The sequence below is a fragment of the Schistocerca americana genome, chromosome 1, assembly GCF_021461395.2.
Source record: "Schistocerca americana isolate TAMUIC-IGC-003095 chromosome 1, iqSchAmer2.1, whole genome shotgun sequence".
Taxonomy (NCBI): domain Eukaryota; kingdom Metazoa; phylum Arthropoda; class Insecta; order Orthoptera; family Acrididae; genus Schistocerca; species Schistocerca americana.
Genome location: NC_060119.1, coordinates 873,157,872 through 873,176,462, shown reverse-complemented (window position 1 = coordinate 873,176,462; position 18,591 = coordinate 873,157,872). Strand labels below are relative to the sequence as shown.

Below are 18,591 nucleotides of genomic sequence, written 5' to 3'. Positions count from 1 at the left end.
CGGAAAATCATTCATTAGTCGAGAAATCCTTAATGCAGTGAAGGCAGTTAAGGACAAGAATAGCACGACCATACCACTTCCACCACCAAACACAGCAACTGACAATTTCCAACAAGAAAATGAAACTGAATCACTGACAACAGGTCCAGCACTAGAATCTCCACTTTCGTCAAAAACAGCTGAGATAAATGATTCAACTAGGACAGAAGTTTCCAAAGCAGCTTCAGGAGAAGCAGCTACATACTACGCAACTGCATCATTAACAAGAAAAAAAAAACGCCTGATGTGCCAACAGCCAATGACCTTTCATCAGTATTGGCCGCTCCTCAGTCTTCAACAGTGAAAGACTTTTCACCAGCTTCACCATCATCAGCAGTAACAGAAGCAAACAGAAGAAGCACAAGAACCAGGAAACTTTCAACTCTGCGGGATTTTTGGTACCCGGCCTCAGTTACAAGACTAACATAAGGCAGATACCTTCAGATACACCAACTTCCAAGTCAAACCGGCAACAGACTCACCTCCACTGTCATCAACAGAAGAATAACCATGCCACCAGCTCATCTGAAGGATTTTTTAGCATCAGGTCTAAAGGGAAAGGCGCCACCAAGATAAGTGAAAACAAATGCCTAACAGTGTTTCACCAAAGCATTCAAGCCATAAAGAACAAAGCACAACAGCTAGAAGTAGAATTGGAAAAATTTGATAGCCAAATTTTGTGTATCACTGAACACTGGTGCAAAGGGAAGCAAATTGAACACATTGCATTAGCCTCATTTGACCTCGCATGTTACTATAGCAGAATCTCAATTAATGGTGGAGGTTAATGTATCTATGTAAAAAAAGGTACGTCATTTAAAGTAAGATATGATCTTTTAGATCTAGGTGAGGACAAACATTTCGAACTTTCCGCTGTTGAAATAATAGGACCTGGCATAGCAAAAAAATTAGTCATATTTTGTGTGTACCGCACTCCTAGTGGAGACATTGATATATTGTTCTCAAAACTGAATCAAAGCTGAGACAAGGTTTCTGGACCAAAAGCAAATGTAATTATCTGTGGTGACTTAAACATTAATATGATGAAGCCTGATAAGACTAGCAACATATATGTGAATATTCTAAGCTGTTATGGAATATCCTCCCTTGTTAATTGTCCAACTAGAATAACGAAAGAATCCTCCTCATCTATAGATCATGTAGCTACAGATATTGATAGTAAAAAATGTCATATTGTTGTCCAAAACCTGGGCCTAGCAGACCACCTCTGCCAGATCTTAAAAACTAACATTCATGTAGAAACTCCTCCTAAACTTTGTACATACAAAAGAATGTTTTCCAAATCAGCCCTGCATCAGTTTAAATCCCAGCTAGAATATGAAGATTGAAGGGAAGTCTATGCAGAAACCAACGCAAATCAGAAATTTATCAAGTTCATGTCAATTTTTAAACACAGATTTGAAGAGATGTTTCGCAAAACTCTTTATCAAATTAAAACTACAAAGAGAAATCAGTGGGTGACTACAGGTATCAAAAATTCCTCAGAAACTCTTAGATATCTCAACTCCATAAAAAATAATCAATCTAACCCAGAAGTTCTGCAATCCTACAAAAAGTACAGGAAAATTTACAGAAAGGTGTTGCTAGCCGCAAAAAAACTTTCAAACAACAAAATATTACTTGAAGCTGAAAAGAAGAGCAAAGCAGCCTGGAACATCGTCAAACAGGAAACATCTAACTCTGCTAAAAAGGACCTCAATTCACATATTAAAAACAAAGATGTACCAGTAGGTAACCCTAAAAAATTAGCTGATTTTGTAAACTCGTATTTCAGTAGTATTGCAAAAAAATTACAGCAGAAATTTCCAGATACGTATGATTTACCTATTCAGAACCAGCCAACAAACTCAATGGTGCTCTTGCCAACGACAGAAAGGGAAGTGGCTTTAGTAGTACACCAACTAAAAAATAAAACTTCAGTAGGACTTGATGAAATCCCAGTCTGCGTAATTAAAGATTGTATAGACTCCATAAAGGGCCCATTAACAGACATAATTAATGAATCTTTCGAATCTGGATACTTTCCAGAGTACCTAAAACAAGCAAAAGTTATACCTATCCTTAAAAACGGAGATGTGGAAAATGTAGAGAACTACAGGCCGATCTCTATACTGTCTATCATTTCTAAAATAACAGAAATACTAGTCAAAAAGAGACTGCTAAATTACCTGAATAAATATAATCATCTTTCCAATGACCAATTTGGTTTTAGGCCCGGAAAAGGCACACAATATGCTATAGCACAGTTCACTAAAGTAATTTTAGAAGCACTGGACAAAGGTGAAAATGTAAGTGGTATCTTTTTAGACTTGTCCAAGGCCTTTGATACAGTTGACCACAAAATCTTACTTCATTAATTAGGGCAAATAGGAATAAGAGGTGTGACAAAGAAGTGGTTCAAATCATACTTGGAAAATAGAGTTCAACGAGTTGAGATATCACAAGTTTCAAACAATTCCCCTATAAAACACCTGTCTGACCCATAAAATGTGAATATAGGCGTCCCACAGGGAAGTGTATTCGGCCCAATATTGTATCTTATATACATTAACGACTTCCCACAAAGTTTCAGACATGGCGAAAAAATACTTTTTGCTGATGACAGCAACATAGTAATAACAGGTGAAAATCCAACACAACTGTCAGAAAGAGCAAACGAGGCTCTCAATGATGTCCACAACTGGTCATTAAAAAATAAAGTAACCGTAAATGTAAAGAAAACTAACTATATTAACTTCCAATTGAACAAAAAACACAATGCCACTAGAATAAAAGTTAATAATAATGAATTAGAATGTGTAACAAGTACCAAATTCTTAGGGATGAATGTAGACAGCCAACTGAAATGGACAAACCATGTCAACATTTTGGCAAAGAAATTATCCACAGCATGCTATGCTCTTAGAATCCTTGCACCAGTATGCAATAATACCTGTCTTAAAATAACATATTACGGATATCTACACTCAGTCCTCAGCTATGGGATCATGTTTTGGGGAACAAGTGCCAGTAACATACAAACTGTGTTCAAAGTACAAAAAAGAGCCATAAGGATAATAACAAATAGCAACAACAGGGCCCACTGTCTAGAATTATTTAGAAAGCTAGGAATTCTATTTGTTTCTTGTGAGTATATCTTTCAGAACATAATATTCATTAAGAAAAATCTCAACATGTACAACACAAACAGCCTAATACATGACCATGAAACAAGAGCTTGTCACCACCTCCATCTAGATAGAAAGAACAAGGCAAAGACGCAAAAAAGTATATTTTACAAAGGGATAAAACTGTACAACAAATTACCACAAGAAATTAAAGAAATAAATGAGGCCCTCACTTTCAGACAAAAGCTTAAAACCTTTTTAGTAAGTAAAAGTTGTAATACTGTAAAAGAATATTTAACATAGATGTAGATTATTAGCAACATATGACATTATCACCAAAATATTATGTAATTATAAATATGTGTATGACTAGTTATAAAAACTACAGAAAATATGAGAAACCTGTTTAATTGTAAATGTAAATGTGTGCTCATGTGTTGTAACCTGACGACATCCATACAATATTTATTGTTCCACGGATGAATAAATAAATAAATAAATAAATAAATAAATAAATAACCTGAAGTAAACATTGCACTATGTTTCCAGAATGAGATTTTCACTCTGCAGCGGAGTGTGCGCTGATATGAAACTTCCTGGCAGATTAAAACTGTGTGCCCGACCGAGACTCGAACTCGGGACCTTTGCCTTTCGCGGGCAAGTGCTCTACCAACTGAGCTACCGAAGCACGACTCACGCCCGGTACTCACAGCTTCACTTCTGCCAGTACCTCGTCTCCTACCTTCCAAACTTTACAGAAGCTCTCCTGCGAACCTTGCAGAACTAGCACTCCTGAAAGAAAGGATATTGCGGAGACATGGCTTAGCCACAGCCTGGGGGATGTTTCCAGAATGAGATTTTCACTCTGCAGCGGAGTGTGCGCTGATATGAAACTTCCTGGCAGATTAAAACTGTGTGCCCGACCGAGACTCGAACTCGGGACCTTTGCCTTTCGCGGGCAAGTGCTCTACCAACTGAGCTACCGAAGCACGACTCACGCCCGGTACTCACAGCTTCACTTCTGCCAGTACCTCGTCTCCTACCTTCCAAACTTTACAGAAGCTCTCCTGCGAACCTTGCAGAACTAGCACTCCTGAAAGAAAGGATATTGCGGAGACATGGCTTAGCCACAGCCTGGGGGATGTTTCCAGAATGAGATTTTCACTCTGCAGCGGAGTGTGCGCTGATATGAAACTTCCTGGCAGATTAAAACTGTGTGCCCGACCGAGACTCGAACTCGGGACCTTTGACTTTCGCGGGCAAGTGCTCTACCAACTGAGCTACCAAAGCACGACTCACGCCCGGTACTCACAGCTTCACTTCTGCCAGTACCTCGTCTCCTACCTTCCAAACTTTACAGAAGCTCTCCTGCGAACCTTGCAGAACTAGCACTCCTGAAAGAAAGGATATGGCGGAGACATGGCTTAGCCACAGCCTGGGGGATGTTTCCAGAATGATATTTTCACTCTGCAGCGGAGTGTGCGCTGATATGAAACTTCCTGGCAGATTAAAACTGTGTTCCCGACCGAGACTCGAACTCGGGACCTTTGCCTTTCGCGGGCAAGTGCTCTACCAACTGAGCTACCGAAGCACGACTCACTCCCGGTACTCACAGCTTCACTTCTGCCAGTACCTCGTCTCCTACCTTCCAAACTTTACAGAAGCTCTCCTGCGAACCTTGCAGAACTAGCACTCCTGAAAGAAAGGATATTGCGGAGACATGGCTTAGCCACAGCCTGGGGGATGTTTCCAGAATGAGATTTTCACTCTGCAGCGGAGTGTGCGCTGATATGAAACTTCCTGGCAGATTAAAACTGTGTGCCCGACCGAGACTCGAACTCGGGACCTTTGCCTTTCGCGGGCAAGTGCTCTACCAACTGAGCTACCAAAGCACGACTCACGCCCGGTACTCACAGCTTCACTTCTGCCAGTACCTCGTCTCCTACCTTCCAAACTTTACAGAAGCTCTCCTGCGAACCTTGCAGAACTAGCACTCCTGAAAGAAAGGATATTGCGGAGACATGGCTTAGCCACAGCCTGGGGGATGTTTCCAGAATGAGATTTTCACTCTGCAGCGGAGTGTGCGCTGATATGAAACTTCCTGGCAGATTAAAACTGTGTTCCCGACCGAGACTCGAACTCGGGACCTTTGCCTTTCACGGGCAAGTGCTCTACCAACTGAGCTACCGAAGCACGACTCACGCCCGGTACTCACAGCTTCACTTCTGCCAGTACCTCGTCTCCTACCTTCCAAACTTTACAGAAGCTCTCCTGCGAACCTTGCAGAGCTAGCACTCCTGAAAGAAAGGATATTGCGGAGACATGGCTTAGCCACAGCCTGGGGGATGTTTCCAGAATGAGATTTTCACTCTGCAGCGGAGTGTGCGCTGATATGAAACTTCCTGGCAGACTAAAACTGTGTGCCCGACCGAGACTCGAACTCGGGACCTTTGCCTTTCGCGGGCAAGTGCTCTACCAACTGAGCTACCGAAGCACGACTCACGCCCGGTACTCACAGCTTCACTTCTGCCAGTACCTCGTCTCCTACCTTCCAAACTTTACAGAAGCTCTCCTGCGAACCTTGCAGAACTAGCACTCCTGAAAGAAAGGATATTGCGGAGACATGGCTTAGCCACAGCCTGGGGGATGTTTCCAGAATGAGATTTTCACTCTGCAGCGGAGTGTGCACTGATATGAAACTTCCCGGCAGATTAAAACTGTGTGCCCGACCGAGACTCGAACTCGGGACCTTTGCCTTTCGCGGGCAAGTGCTCTACCAACTGAGCTACCGAAGCACGACTCACGCCCGGTACTCACAGCTTAACTTCTGCCAGTACCTCGTCTCCTACCTTCCAAACTTTACAGAAGCTCTCCTGCGAACCGTGCAGAACTAGCACTCCTGAAAGAAAGGATATTGCGGAGACATGGCTTAGCCACAGCCTGGGGGATGTTTCCAGAATGAGATTTTCACTCTGCAGCGGAGTGTGCGCTGATATGAAACTTCCTGGCAGATTAAAACTGTGTGCCCGACCGAGACTCGAACTCGGGACCTTTGCCTTTCGCGGGCAAGTGCTCTACCAACTGAGCTACTGAAGCACGACTCACGCCCGGTACTCACAGCTTCACTTCTGCCAGTACCTCGTCTCCTACCTTCCAAACTTTACAGAAGCTCTCCTGCGAACCTTGCAGAACTAGCACTCCTGAAAGAAAGGATATTGCGGAGACATGGCTTAGCCACAGCCTGGGGGATGTTTCCAGAATGAGATTTTCACTCTGCAGCGGAGTGTGCGCTGATATGAAACTTCCTGGCAGATTAAAACTGTGTGCCCGACCGAGACTCGAACTCGGGACCTTTGCCTTTCGCGGGCAAGTGCTCTACCAACTGAGCTACCAAAGCACGACTCACGCCCGGTACTCACAGCTTCACTTCTGCCACTACCTCGTCTCCTACCTTCCAAACTTTACAGAAGCTCTCCTGCGAACCTTGCAGAACTAGCACTCCTGAAAGAAAGGATATTGCGGAGACATGGCTTAGCCACAGCCTGGGGGATGTTTCCAGAATGAGATTTTCACTCTGCAGCGGAGTGTGCGCTGATATGAAACTTCCTGGCAGACTAAAACTGTGTGCCCGACCGAGACTCGAACTCGGGACCTTTGCCTTTCGCGGGCAAGTGCTCTACCAACTGAGCTACCGAAGCACGACTCACGCCCGGTACTCACAGCTTCACTTCTGCCAGTACCTCGTCTCCTACCTTCCAAACTTTACAGAAGCTCTCCTGCGAACCTTGCAGGACTAGCAGAACTGGCAGAAGTGAAGCTGTGAGTACCGGGCGTGAGTCGTGCTTCGGTAGCTCAGTTGGTAGAGCACTTGCCCGCGAAAGGCAAAGGTCCCGAGTTTGAGTCTCGGTCGGGCACACAGTTTTAATCTGCCAGGAAGTTTCATATCAGCGCACACTCCGCTGCAGAGTGAAAATCTCATTCTGGAAACATCCCCCAGGCTGTGGCTAAGCCATGTCTCCGCAATATCCTTACTTTCAGGAGTGCTAGTTCTGCAAGGTTCGCAGGAGAGCTTCTGTAAAGTTTGGAAGGTAGGAGACGAGGTACTGGCAGAAGTGAAGCTGTGAGTACCGGGCGTGAGTCGTGCTTCGGTAGCTCAGTTGGTAGAGCACTTGCCCGCGAAAGGCAAAGGTCCCGAGTTCGAGTCTCGGTCGGGCACACAGTTTTAATCTGCCAGGAAGTTTCATATCAGCGCACACTCCGCTGCAGAGTGAAAATCTCATTCTGGAAACATCCCCCAGGCTGTGGCTAAGCCATGTCTCCGCAATATCCTTTCTTTCAGGAGTGCTAGTTCTGCAAGGTTCGCAGGAGAGCTTCTGTAAAGTTTGGAAGGTAGGAGACGAGGTACTGGCAGAAGTGAAGCTGTGAGTACCGGGCGTGAGTCGTGCTTCGATAGCTCAGTTGGTAGAGCACTTGCCCGCGAAAGGCAAAGGTCCCGAGTTCGAGTCTCGGTCGGGCACACAGTTTTAATCTGCCAGGAAGTTTCATATCAGTGCACACTCCGCTGCAGAGTGAAAATCTCATTCTGGAAACATCCCCCAGGCTGTGGCTAAGCCATGTCTCCGCAATATCCTTTCTTTCAGGAGTGCTAGTTCTGCAAGGTTCGCAGGAGAGCTTCTGTAAAGTTTGGAAGGTAGGAGACGAGGTACTGGCAGAAGTGAAGCTGTGAGTACTGGGCGTGAGTCGTGCTTCGGTAGCTCAGTTGGTAGAACACTTGCCCGCGAAAGGCAAAGGTCCCGAGTTCGAGTCTCGGTCGGGCACACAGTTTTAGTCTGCCAGGAAGTTTCATATCAGCGCACACTCCGATGCAGAGTGAAAATCTCATTCTGGAAACATCCCCCAGGCTGTGGCTAAGCCATGTCTCCGCAATATCCTTTCTTTCAGGAGTGCTAGTTCTGCAAGGTTCGCAGGAGAGCTTCTGTAAAGTTTGGAAGGTAGGAGACGAGGTACTGGCAGAAGTGAAGCTGTGAGTACCGGGCGTGGGTCGTGCTTCGGTAGCTCAGTTGGTAGAGCACTTGCCCGCGAAAGGCAAAGGTCCCGAGTTCGAGTCTCGGTCGGGCACACAGTTTTAGTCTGCCAGGAAGTTTCATATCAGCGCACACTCCGCTGCAGAGTGAAAATCTCATTCTGGAAACATCCCCCAGGCTGTGGCTAAGCCATGTCTCCGCAATATCCTTTCTTTCAGGAGTGCTAGTTCTGCAAGGTTCGCAGGAGAGCTTCTGTAAAGTTTGGAAGGTAGGAGACGAGGTACTGGCAGAAGTGAAGCTGTGAGTACCGGGCGTGAGTCGTGCTTTGGTAGCTCAGTTGGTAGAGCACTTGCCCGCGAAAGGCAAAGGTCCCGAGTTCGAGTCTCGGTCGGGCACACAGTTTTAATCTGCCAGGAAGTTTCATATCAGCGCACACTCCGCTGCAGAGTGAAAACCTCATTCTGGAAACATCCCCCAGGCTGTGGCTAAGCCATGTCTCCGCAATATCCTTTCTTTCAGGAGTGCTAGTTCTGCAAGGTTCGCAGGAGAGCTTCTGTAAAGTTTGGAGGTAGGAGACGAGGTACTGGCAGAAGTGAAGCTGTGAGTACCGGGCGTGAGTCGTGCTTCGGTAGCTCAGTTGGTAGAGCACTTGCCCGCGAAAGGCAAAGGTCCCGAGTTCGAATCTCGGTCGGGCACACAGTTTTAATCTGCCAGGAAGTTTCATATCAGCGCACACTCCGCTGCAGAGTGAAAATCTCATTCTGGAAACATCCCCCAGGCTGTGGCTAAGCCATGTCTCCGCAATATCCTTTCTTTCAGGAGTGCTAGTTCTGCACGGTTCGCAGGAGAGCTTCTGTAAAGTTTGGAAGGTAGGAGACGAGGTACTGGCAGAAGTGAAGCTGTGAGTACCGGGCGTGAGTCGTGCTTCGGTAGCTCAGTTGGTAGAGCACTTGCCCGCGAAAGGCAAAGGTCCCGAGTTCGAGTCTCGGTCGGGCACACAGTTTTAATCTGCCAGGAAGTTTCATATCAGCGCACACTCCGCTGCAGAGTGAAAATCTCATTCTGGAAACATCCCCCAGGCTGTGGCTAAGCCATGTCTCCGCAATATCCTTTCTTTCAGGAGTGCTAGTTCTGCAAGGTTCGCAGGAGAGCTTCTGTAAAGTTTGGAAGGTAGGAGACGAGGTACTGGCAGAAGTGAAGCTGTGAGTACCGGGCGTGAGTCGTGCTTCGGTAGCTCAGTTGGTAGAGCACTTGCCCGCGAAAGGCAAAGGTCCCGAGTTCGAGTCTCGGTCGGGCACACAGTTTTAATCTGCCAGGAAGTTTCATATCAGCGCACACTCTGCTGCAGAGTGAAAATCTCATTCTGGAAACATCCCCCAGGCTGTGGCTAAGCCATGTCTCCGCAATATCCTTTCTTTCAGGAGTGCTAGTTCTGCAAGGTTCGCAGGAGAGCTTCTGTAAAGTTTGGAAGGTAGGAGACGAGGTACTGGCAGAAGTGAAGCTGTGAGTACCGGGCGTGAGTCGTGCTTCGGTAGCTCAGTTGGTAGAGCACTTGCCCGCGAAAGGCAAAGGTCCCGAGTTCGAGTCTCGGTCAGGCACACAGTTTTAGTCTGCCAGGAAGTTTCATATCAGCGCACACTCCGCTGCAGAGTGAAAATCTCATTCTGGAGACATCCCCCAGGCTGTGGCTAAGCCATGTCTCCGCAATATCCTTTCTTTCAGGAGTGCTAGTTCTGCAAGGTTCGCAGGAGAGCTTCTGTAAAGTTTGGAAGGTAGGAGACGAGGTACTGGCAGAAGTGAAGCTGTGAGTACCGGGCGTGAGTCGTGCTTTGGTAGCTCAGTTGGTAGAGCACTTGCCCGCGAAAGGCAAAGGTCCCGAGTTCGAGTCTCGGTCGGGCACACAGTTTTAATCTGCAGGAAGTTTCATATCAGCGCACACTCCGCTGCAGAGTGAAAATCTCATTCTGGAAACATCCCCCAGGCTGTGGCTAAGCCATGTCTCCGCAATATCCTTTCTTTCAGGAGTGCTAGTTCTGCAAGGTTCGCAGGAGAGCTTCTGTAAAGTTTGGAAGGTAGGAGACGAGGTACTGGCAGAAGTGAAGCTGTGAGTACCGGGCGTGAGTCGTGCTTCGGTAGCTCAGTTGGTAGAGCACTTGCCCGCGAAAGGCAAAGGTCCCGAGTTCGAGTCTCGGTCGGGCACACAGTTTTAATCTGCCAGGAAGTTTCATATCAGCGCACACTCCGCTGCAGAGTGAAAATCTCATTCTGGAAACATCCCCCAGGCTGTGGCTAAGCCATGTCTCCGCAATATCCTTTCTTTCAGGAGTGCTAGTTCTGCAAGGTTCGCAGGAGAGCTTCTGTAAAGTTTGGAAGGTAGGAGACGAGGTACTGGCAGAAGTGAAGCTGTGAGTACCGGGCGTGAGTCGTGCTTCGGTAGCTCAGTTGGTAGAGCACTTGCCCGCGAAAGGCAAAGGTCCCGAGTTCGAGTCTCGGTCGGGCACACAGTTTTAGTCTGCCAGGAAGTTTCATATCAGCGCACACTCCGCTGCAGAGTGAAAATCTCATTCTGGAACATCCCCCAGGCTGTGGCTAAGCCATGTCTCCGCAATATCCTTTCTTTCAGGAGTGCTAGTTCTGCAAGGTTCGCAGGAGAGCTTCTGTAAAGTTTGGAAGGTAGGAGACGAGGTACTGGCAGAAGTGAAGCTGTGAGTACCGGGCGTGAGTCGTGCTTTGGTAGCTCAGTTGGTAGAGCACTTGCCCGCGAAAGGCAAAGGTCCCGAGTTCGAGTCTCGGTCGGGCACACAGTTTTAATCTGCCAGGAAGTTTCATATCAGCGCACACTCCGCTGCAGAGTGAAAATCTCATTCTGGAAACATCCCCCAGGCTGTGGCTAAGCCATGTCTCCGCAATATCCTTTCTTTCAGGAGTGCTAGTTCTGCAAGGTTCGCAGGAGAGCTTCTGTAAAGTTTGGAAGGTAGGAGACGAGGTACTGGCAGAAGTGAAGCTGTGAGTACCGGGCGTGAGTCGTGCTTCGGTAGCTCAGTTGGTAGAGCACTTGCCCGCGAAAGGCAAAGGTCCCGAGTTCGAGTCTCGGTCGGGCACACAGTTTTAATCTGCCAGGAAGTTTCATATCAGCGCACACTCCGCTGCAGAAAGAAAATCTCATTCTGGAAACATCCCCCAGGCTGTGGCTAAGCCATGTCTCCGCAATATCCTTTCTTTCAGGAGTGCTAGTTCTGCACGGTTCGCAGGAGAGCTTCTGTAAAGTTTGGAAGGTAGGAGACGAGGTACTGGCAGAAGTGAAGCTGTGAGTACCGGGCGTGAGTCGTGCTTCGGTAGCTCAGTTGGTAGAGCACTTGCCCGCGAAAGGCAAAAGTCCCGAGTTCGAGTCTCGGTCGGGCACACAGTTTTAATCTGCCAGGAAGTTTCATATCAGCGCACACTCCGCTGCAGAGTGAAAATCTCATTCTGGAAACATCCCCCAGGCTGTGGCTAAGCCATGTCTCCGCAATATCCTTTCTTTCAGGAGTGCTAGTTCTGCAAGGTTCGCAGGAGAGCTTCTGTAAAGTTTGGAAGGTAGGAGACGAGGTACTGGCAGAAGTGAAGCTGTGAGTACCAGGCGTGAGTCGTGCTTCGGTAGCTCAGTAGGTAGAGCACTTGCCCGCGAAAGGCAAAGGTCCCGAGTTCGAGTCTCGGTCGGGCACACAGTTTTAATCTGCCAGCAAGTTTCATATCAGCGCACACTCCGCTGCAGAGTGAAAATCTCATTCTGGAAACATCCCCCTGGCTGTGGCTAAGCCATGTCTCCGCAATATCCTTTCTTTCAGGAGTGCTAGTTCTGCAAGGTTCGCAGGAGAGCTTCTGTAAAGTTTGGAAGGTAGGAGACGAGGTACTGGCAGAAGTGAAGCTGTGAGTACCGGGCGTGAGTCGTGCTTCGGTAGCTCAGTTGGTAGAGCACTTGCCCGCGAAAGGCAAAGGTCCCGAGTTCGAGTCTCGGTCGGGCACACAGTTTTAATCTGCCAGGAAGTTTCATATCAGCGCACACTCCGCTGCAGAGTGAAAATCTCATTCTGGAAACATCCCCCAGGCTGTGGCTAAGCCATGTCTCCGCAATATCCTTTCTTTCAGGAGTGCTAGTTCTGCAAGGTTCGCAGGAGAGCTTCTGTAAAGTTTGGAAGGTAGGAGACGAGGTACTGGCAGAAGTGAAGCTGTGAGTACCGGGCGTGAGTCGTGCTTCGATAGCTCAGTTGGTAGAGCACTTGCCCGCGAAAGGCAAAGGTCCCGAGTTCGAGTCTCGGTCGGGCACACAGTTTTAATCTGCCAGGAAGTTTCATATCAGTGCACACTCCGCTGCAGAGTGAAAATCTCATTCTGGAAACATCCCCCAGGCTGTGGCTAAGCCATGTCTCCGCAATATCCTTTCTTTCAGGAGTGCTAGTTCTGCAAGGTTCGCAGGAGAGCTTCTGTAAAGTTTGGAAGGTAGGAGACGAGGTACTGGCAGAAGTGAAGCTGTGAGTACTGGGCGTGAGTCGTGCTTCGGTAGCTCAGTTGGTAGAACACTTGCCCGCGAAAGGCAAAGGTCCCGAGTTCGAGTCTCGGTCGGGCACACAGTTTTAGTCTGCCAGGAAGTTTCATATCAGCGCACACTCCGATGCAGAGTGAAAATCTCATTCTGGAAACATCCCCCAGGCTGTGGCTAAGCCATGTCTCCGCAATATCCTTTCTTTCAGGAGTGCTAGTTCTGCAAGGTTCGCAGGAGAGCTTCTGTAAAGTTTGGAAGGTAGGAGACGAGGTACTGGCAGAAGTGAAGCTGTGAGTACCGGGCGTGGGTCGCGCTTCGGTAGCTCAGTTGGTAGAGCACTTGCCCGCGAAAGGCAAAGGTCCCGAGTTCGAGTCTCGGTCGGGCACACAGTTTTAGTCTGCCAGGAAGTTTCATATCAGCGCACACTCCGCTGCAGAGTGAAAATCTCATTCTGGAAACATCCCCCAGGCTGTGGCTAAGCCATGTCTCCGCAATATCCTTTCTTTCAGGAGTGCTAGTTCTGCAAGGTTCGCAGGAGAGCTTCTGTAAAGTTTGGAAGGTAGGAGACGAGGTACTGGCAGAAGTGAAGCTGTGAGTACCGGGCGTGAGTCGTGCTTCGGTAGCTCAGTTGGTAGAGCACTTGCCCGCGAAAGGCAAAGGTCCCGAGTTCGAATCTCGGTCGGGCACACAGTTTTAATCTGCCAGGAAGTTTCATATCAGCGCACACTCCGCTGCAGAGTGAAAATCTCATTCTGGAAACATCCCCCAGGCTGTGGCTAAGCCATGTCTCCGCAATATCCTTTCTTTCAGGAGTGCTAGTTCTGCACGGTTCGCAGGAGAGCTTCTGTAAAGTTTGGAAGGTAGGAGACGAGGTACTGGCAGAAGTGAAGCTGTGAGTACCGGGCGTGAGTCGTGCTTCGGTAGCTCAGTTGGTAGAGCACTTGCCCGCGAAAGGCAAAGGTCCCGAGTTCGAGTCTCGGTCGGGCACACAGTTTTAATCTGCCAGGAAGTTTCATATCAGCGCACACTCCGCTGCAGAGTGAAAATCTCATTCTGGAAACATCCCCCAGGCTGTGGCTAAGCCATGTCTCCGCAATATCCTTTCTTTCAGGAGTGCTAGTTCTGCAAGGTTCGCAGGAGAGCTTCTGTAAAGTTTGGAAGGTAGGAGACGAGGTACTGGCAGAAGTGAAGCTGTGAGTACCGGGCGTGAGTCGTGCTTCGGTAGCTCAGTTGGTAGAGCACTTGCCCGCGAAAGGCAAAGGTCCCGAGTTCGAGTCTCGGTCGGGCACACAGTTTTAATCTGCCAGGAAGTTTCATATCAGCGCACACTCTGCTGCAGAGTGAAAATCTCATTCTGGAAACATCCCCCAGGCTGTGGCTAAGCCATGTCTCCGCAATATCCTTTCTTTCAGGAGTGCTAGTTCTGCAAGGTTCGCAGGAGAGCTTCTGTAAAGTTTGGAAGGTAGGAGACGAGGTACTGGCAGAAGTGAAGCTGTGAGTACCGGGCGTGAGTCGTGCTTCGGTAGCTCAGTTGGTAGAGCACTTGCCCGCGAAAGGCAAAGGTCCCGAGTTCGAGTCTCGGTCAGGCACACAGTTTTAGTCTGCCAGGAAGTTTCATATCAGCGCACACTCCGCTGCAGAGTGAAAATCTCATTCTGGAGACATCCCCCAGGCTGTGGCTAAGCCATGTCTCCGCAATATCCTTTCTTTCAGGAGTGCTAGTTCTGCAAGGTTCGCAGGAGAGCTTCTGTAAAGTTTGGAAGGTAGGAGACGAGGTACTGGCAGAAGTGAAGCTGTGAGTACCGGGCGTGAGTCGTGCTTTGGTAGCTCAGTTGGTAGAGCACTTGCCCGCGAAAGGCAAAGGTCCCGAGTTCGAGTCTCGGTCGGGCACACAGTTTTAATCTGCCAGGAAGTTTCATATCAGCGCACACTCCGCTGCAGAGTGAAAATCTCATTCTGGAAACATCCCCCAGGCTGTGGCTAAGCCATGTCTCCGCAATATCCTTTCTTTCAGGAGTGCTAGTTCTGCAAGGTTCGCAGGAGAGCTTCTGTAAAGTTTGGAAGGTAGGAGACGAGGTACTGGCAGAAGTGAAGCTGTGAGTACCGGGCGTGAGTCGTGCTTCGGTAGCTCAGTTGGTAGAGCACTTGCCCGCGAAAGGCAAAGGTCCCGAGTTCGAGTCTCGGTCGGGCACACAGTTTTAATCTGCCAGGAAGTTTCATATCAGCGCACACTCCGCTGCAGAGTGAAAATCTCATTCTGGAAACATCCCCCAGGCTGTGGCTAAGCCATGTCTCCGCAATATCCTTTCTTTCAGGAGTGCTAGTTCTGCAAGGTTCGCAGGAGAGCTTCTGTAAAGTTTGGAAGGTAGGAGACGAGGTACTGGCAGAAGTGAAGCTGTGAGTACCGGGCGTGAGTCGTGCTTCGGTAGCTCAGTTGGTAGAGCACTTGCCCGCGAAAGGCAAAGGTCCCGAGTTCGAGTCTCGGTCAGGCACACAGTTTTAGTCTGCCAGGAAGTTTCATATCAGCGCACACTCCGCTGCAGAGTGAAAATCTCATTCTGGAGACATCCCCCAGGCTGTGGCTAAGCCATGTCTCCGCAATATCCTTTCTTTCAGGAGTGCTAGTTCTGCAAGGTTCGCAGGAGAGCTTCTGTAAAGTTTGGAAGGTAGGAGACGAGGTACTGGCAGAAGTGAAGCTGTGAGTACCGGGCGTGAGTCGTGCTTTGGTAGCTCAGTTGGTAGAGCACTTGCCCGCGAAAGGCAAAGGTCCCGAGTTCGAGTCTCGGTCGGGCACACAGTTTTAATCTGCCAGGAAGTTTCATATCAGCGCACACTCCGCTGCAGAGTGAAAATCTCATTCTGGAAACATCCCCCAGGCTGTGGCTAAGCCATGTCTCCGCAATATCCTTTCTTTCAGGAGTGCTAGTTCTGCAAGGTTCGCAGGAGAGCTTCTGTAAAGTTTGGAAGGTAGGAGACGAGGTACTGGCAGAAGTGAAGCTGTGAGTACCGGGCGTGAGTCGTGCTTCGGTAGCTCAGTTGGTAGAGCACTTGCCCGCGAAAGGCAAAGGTCCCGAGTTCGAGTCTCGGTCGGGCACACAGTTTTAATCTGCCAGGAAGTTTCATATCAGCGCACACTCCGCTGCAGAGTGAAAATCTCATTCTGGAAACATCCCCCAGGCTGTGGCTAAGCCATGTCTCCGCAATATCCTTTCTTTCAGGAGTGCTAGTTCTGCAAGGTTCGCAGGAGAGCTTCTGTAAAGTTTGGAAGGTAGGAGACGAGGTACTGGCAGAAGTGAAGCTGTGAGTACCGGGCGTGAGTCGTGCTTCGGTAGCTCAGTTGGTAGAGCACTTGCCCGCGAAAGGCAAAGGTCCCGAGTTCGAGTCTCGGTCGGGCACACAGTTTTAGTCTGCCAGGAAGTTTCATATCAGCGCACACTCCGCTGCAGAGTGAAAATCTCATTCTGGAAACATCCCCCAGGCTGTGGCTAAGCCATGTCTCCGCAATATCCTTTCTTTCAGGAGTGCTAGTTCTGCAAGGTTCGCAGGAGAGCTTCTGTAAAGTTTGGAAGGTAGGAGACGAGGTACTGGCAGAAGTGAAGCTGTGAGTACCGGGCGTGAGTCGTGCTTTGGTAGCTCAGTTGGTAGAGCACTTGCCCGCGAAAGGCAAAGGTCCCGAGTTCGAGTCTCGGTCGGGCACACAGTTTTAATCTGCCAGGAAGTTTCATATCAGCGCACACTCCGCTGCAGAGTGAAAATCTCATTCTGGAAACATCCCCCAGGCTGTGGCTAAGCCATGTCTCCGCAATATCCTTTCTTTCAGGAGTGCTAGTTCTGCAAGGTTCGCAGGAGAGCTTCTGTAAAGTTTGGAAGGTAGGAGACGAGGTACTGGCAGAAGTGAAGCTGTGAGTACCGGGCGTGAGTCGTGCTTCGGTAGCTCAGTTGGTAGAGCACTTGCCCGCGAAAGGCAAAGGTCCCGAGTTCGAGTCTCGGTCGGGCACACAGTTTTAATCTGCCAGGAAGTTTCATATCAGCGCACACTCCGCTGCAGAAAGAAAATCTCATTCTGGAAACATCCCCCAGGCTGTGGCTAAGCCATGTCTCCGCAATATCCTTTCTTTCAGGAGTGCTAGTTCTGCACGGTTCGCAGGAGAGCTTCTGTAAAGTTTGGAAGGTAGGAGACGAGGTACTGGCAGAAGTGAAGCTGTGAGTACCGGGCGTGAGTCGTGCTTCGGTAGCTCAGTTGGTAGAGCACTTGCCCGCGAAAGGCAAAAGTCCCGAGTTCGAGTCTCGGTCGGGCACACAGTTTTAATCTGCCAGGAAGTTTCATATCAGCGCACACTCCGCTGCAGAGTGAAAATCTCATTCTGGAAACATCCCCCAGGCTGTGGCTAAGCCATGTCTCCGCAATATCCTTTCTTTCAGGAGTGCTAGTTCTGCAAGGTTCGCAGGAGAGCTTCTGTAAAGTTTGGAAGGTAGGAGACGAGGTACTGGCAGAAGTGAAGCTGTGAGTACCAGGCGTGAGTCGTGCTTCGGTAGCTCAGTAGGTAGAGCACTTGCCCGCGAAAGGCAAAGGTCCCGAGTTCGAGTCTCGGTCGGGCACACAGTTTTAATCTGCCAGCAAGTTTCATATCAGCGCACACTCCGCTGCAGAGTGAAAATCTCATTCTGGAAACATCCCCCTGGCTGTGGCTAAGCCATGTCTCCGCAATATCCTTTCTTTCAGGAGTGCTAGTTCTGCAAGGTTCGCAGGAGAGCTTCTGTAAAGTTTGGAAGGTAGGAGACGAGGTACTGGCAGAAGTGAAGCTGTGAGTACCGGGCGTGAGTCGTGCTTCGGTAGCTCAGTTGGTAGAGCACTTGCCCGCGAAAGGCAAAGGTCCCGAGTTCGAGTCTCGGTCGGGCACACAGTTTTAATCTGCCAGGAAGTTTCATATCAGCGCACACTCCGCTGCAGAGTGAAAATCTCATTCTGGAAACATCCCCCAGGCTGTGGCTAAGCCATGTCTCCGCAATATCCTTTCTTTCAGGAGTGCTAGTTCTGCAAGGTTCGCAGGAGAGCTTCTGTAAAGTTTGGAAGGTAGGAGACGAGGTACTGGCAGAAGTGAAGCTGTGAGTACCGGGCGTGAGTCGTGCTTCGGTAGCTCAGTTGGTAGAGCACTTGCCCGCGAAAGGCAAAGGTCCCGAGTTCGAGTCTCGGTCGGGCACACAGTTTTAATCTGCCAGGAAGTTTCATTGCACTATGTATTCTTCCGCATTTGCTGGAACCTTATTGGATTTCCATTTCACGTGGGACTGCAGCCAAGCTGTCTCAAGCAATATCAAGTTTTGTGCTGTGTGTTATGCGCACATCGACTTGGTGATAATACAGGACAACAGCTTCACCGGCGCATGTAACTTGGACAGCACTGGCCGGTCAGCTGGTACAGCTAGCCTGCAGTGACATGCCCAGCAGCAGTTCACACGTAAAAAGAGATGAGCAGAGGAGTAATACAGCTTTGAAAGGCATTTAATTTTTAAGCAGAATGAAATAATACACTGAAAATCTCCCACAATACGCTCCTTAGATGGCTAGATGAAAACCACAACACGTTATGTTTTTAGCTAACGTGCTATGATAATTAAAAACAACAATGATGAAAATTCCTGACTTAACCACAGGGTAATTTTTCTGTATAAGCCCCATGTAATGTATGAGAGTATTGAAGGATTTCACCATATAGTTAAATATTGAAGCCACCGAAGGTATTACTTACAGTCAGGTGTCTGGTAATCTCTCAGCTCCTTCCTTATCCAGTCCAAGAAATACAGTTCAGTTCTGGAAGTGTCACCTGATACATTGATAGTGAGTCTATCAACAACAGAATCCACAAAGCCACCAGGC

General features: G+C 48.6%; 4 non-coding genes across 4 annotated transcripts; 2 read left to right on the top strand and 2 right to left on the bottom strand.

Annotated features, from left to right (window-relative positions):
* Positions 1–4,683: 4,683 nt before the first annotated feature.
* Trnas-cga lies at positions 4,684–4,758 on the bottom strand. Its single transcript has one exon. It is a non-coding gene; the product is annotated as a tRNA-Ser (tRNA).
* Positions 4,759–5,285: 527 nt separating this feature from the next.
* Trnas-uga lies at positions 5,286–5,360 on the bottom strand. Its single transcript has one exon. It is a non-coding gene; the product is annotated as a tRNA-Ser (tRNA).
* A 2,249-nt stretch (positions 5,361–7,609) lies between these two features.
* On the top strand, positions 7,610–7,684 carry Trnas-cga. Its single transcript has one exon. It is a non-coding gene; the product is annotated as a tRNA-Ser (tRNA).
* Positions 7,685–12,422: 4,738 nt separating this feature from the next.
* Trnas-cga lies at positions 12,423–12,497 on the top strand. Its single transcript has one exon. It is a non-coding gene; the product is annotated as a tRNA-Ser (tRNA).
* Positions 12,498–18,591: the final 6,094 nt, after the last annotated feature.